Raw genomic sequence first — 3164 nt, 5'->3', positions numbered from 1 at the left:
GGACCGATGGGAGCACTTTAAAATTTTCGAGTCAGGGGACCAGACGGCCGAGTGAAAAACTTTGAAAAATATTCTATCTCCTCACTCCCATTGACTTTGCATTAGGGCGACCAGGCGGCCGGCGGAAAAAAAATCATAACAAATCAACGGGGGCATTTCTCCAGAAACTAACACCGGGGCAGTGCTCAGGGGGCTCCCAGCTATCAGCCACCCTACCCTGGGACCGATGGGAGCACTTTAAAATTTTCGAGTCAGGGGACCAGACGGCCGAGTGAAAAACTTTGAAAAATATTCTATCTCCTCACTCCCATTGACTTTGCATTAGGGCGACCAGGCGGCCGGCGGAAAAAAAATCATAACAAATCAACGGGGGCATTTCTCCAGAAACTAACACCGGGGCAGTGCTCAGGGGGCTCCCAGCTATCAGCCACCCTACCCTGGGACCGATGGGAGCACTTTAAAATTTTCGAGTCAGGGGACCAGACGGCCGAGTGAAAAACTTTGAAAAATATTCTATCTCCTCACTCCCATTGACTTTGCATTAGGGCGACCAGGCGGCCGGCGGAAAAAAAATCATAACAAATCAACGGGGGCATTTCTCCAGAAACTAACACCGGGGCAGTGCTCAGGGGGCTCCCAGCTATCAGCCACCCTACCCTGGGACCGATGGGAGCACTTTAAAATTTTCGAGTCAGGGGACCAGACGGCCGAGTGAAAAACTTTGAAAAATATTCTATCTCCTCACTCCCATTGACTTTGCATTAGGGCGACCAGGCGGCCGGCGGAAAAAAAATCATAACAAATCAACGGGGGCATTTCTCCAGAAACTAACACCGGGGCAGTGCTCAGGGGGCTCCCAGCTATCAGCCACCCTACCCTGGGACCGATGGGAGCACTTTAAAATTTTCGAGTCAGGGGACCAGACGGCCGAGTGAAAAACTTTGAAAAATATTCTATCTCCTCACTCCCATTGACTTTGCATTAGGGCGACCAGGCGGCCGGCGGAAAAAAAATCATAACAAATCAACGGGGGCATTTCTCCAGAAACTAACACCGGGGCTGTGCTCAGGGGGCTCCCAGCTATCAGCCCCCCGGGTCTGGGGGCATTGTTTTTCTTTTTAATCATTTTGAGCATTTCCCCCAGTTTAGAGATGTGTGCCCCTAGACAACCCATTGAGAATAACTATGAAATGTTCTGAAGTTTTGATTTTCAAATGTCGGTGAAAATTGAAAAACGTCATATATTCTTCAAAGGAAGCATGGGGCGATGGTAGGGAGAGTCCCCGCAGCGTGCCTCGGCAGCGATGGGAGCGTTTTCGATGTCCCCGTCCCCCCCCATAGGGATAGAAGGGGAGTTAGGTGACCAGGCGTCCCGGGTCCCAAAAATCGAAAAATTAATATAGAATGCTTTTTAATCCATAAATAAAGTAGGGGGCAGTCCTGGTGAGAGTCCCAGCCACAGCCCCAGTGTGTTTTGGAGTCGTTTGTGGCCGGGTGAAAAACTTTGAAAAATTTTCTATCTCCTCACTCCCATTGACTTTACATTAGGGCGACCAGGCGGCCGGCGGAAAAAAAATCATAACAAATCAACGGAGGCATTTCTCCGAAAACTAACACCGGGGCAGTGCTCAGGGGGCTCCCAGCTATCAGCCACCCTATCCCGGGACCGATGGGAGCACTTTAAAATTTTCGAGTTAGGGGACCAGGCGGCCGAGTGAAAAACTTTGAAAAATTTTCTATCTCCTCACTCCCATTGACTTTGCATTAGGGCGACCAGGCGGCCGGCGGAAAAAAAATCATAACAAATCAACGGGGGCATTTCTCCGAAAACTAACACCGGGGCAGTGCTCAGGGGGCTCCCAGCTATCAGCCACCCTATCCCGGGACCGATGGGAGCACTTTAAAATTTTCGAGTTAGGGGACCAGGCGGCCGAGTGAAAAACTTAGAAAAATTTTCTATCTCCCCTAGGTGACCAGGCAGCCGGAGCTGATTTTTCTGACCCCTAAAACAATTATTAAAAGGTATTTTTTCGCCAAACTAAGACTTTTAAAATTCAAATAGGATGATTATCTACTGCCCCAGTGGGTTTTTGAACCATTTTAAGCCTTTTTGACAGTTTTCATTTTTCCCCCATTGACTTCAATGGGAGTTAGGTGACCAGTCCTCCGACTTTTGAACCTCTCCTGGGGGGGCTGTGAGCCCCCGATTTCTTTGCAAAGCACGTCATTCGATTCGTCTCAGTCCCCTCTATATACCCCGTGTGTTTGTTTTCTCGAAAAACCCCCGGAACACGGTTTTTTAGGGGGGGGGTGGGGGGGGGGTACTTCGGAGCCATTTGGGGGGGGGTAAACGACATTTCCCGAAATTAATTTTAACACAGCCTTCCTCAGAATCGCTTTTCCAACAAAATCCTTTTTATTTCGAGTCTCTACGATGTTCCTAAGTGGTCGAAACCACTTTTGGACAGTTTTTACACCAAACGGCTCGGGCGCACAGCGGGCCGTGTGCCGATGGGCGGTTCTCGCGGGTCTGAGGCGGGGCTAGGCTGCTCGCGGCGGGCATGGGAGTGCCGTGTGCAGCCGCCACAGTGTTCCAGGCTGTCAGCATTTCTCTACGGTGCCGGGGGAAATACAGGAACTGGGTTTTTGAAGACACTTAGTGCAATGAGAGAGGTCAAAACTGAGCTAAGGGCACTTGCTGGAGGAAAGTGGCTGGGCCCCGCTAGCTCTTTTACGGACACTTTCTGGACTTGGCCCGGGATTTTCAGACGGTTCTTTGCGACTGTCTGATCATCCAGCGAAATGCAAGGGGGGGAACGGTCCCGGCCGCACCCCGCGTTTCAGGCCTCGTCGGCGGCCCGCTCCGGCGGCTGCGCCCGCTAAGTCTTCGCGGCCCGCCGTGGAGAGTGTGTATGCTGCCCGCCCCAGACGTTCACCCCAAGGGCTTGCGGGCCTTTAAGGGTCTGTCTTTCGGGGTTTCACGGGCTCTGACCTCACCTCCCTGTGGTTCCCGACCGGGGTGTATGTATGCTGCCCGCCCCAGACGTTCACCCCAAGGGCTTGCGGGCCTTTAAGGCTCTGTCTTTCGGGGTTTCACGGGCTCTGACATCTCCCCGGTGGTTCCCACGGAACGGACATATGTATGCTGCCCGCCCCCGGCAGGA

Source organism: Amia ocellicauda, unplaced genomic scaffold (genome assembly GCF_036373705.1).
Source record: "Amia ocellicauda isolate fAmiCal2 unplaced genomic scaffold, fAmiCal2.hap1 HAP1_SCAFFOLD_350, whole genome shotgun sequence".
Lineage (NCBI taxonomy): Eukaryota > Metazoa > Chordata > Actinopteri > Amiiformes > Amiidae > Amia > Amia ocellicauda.
This window is presented reverse-complemented; position numbering follows the sequence as displayed.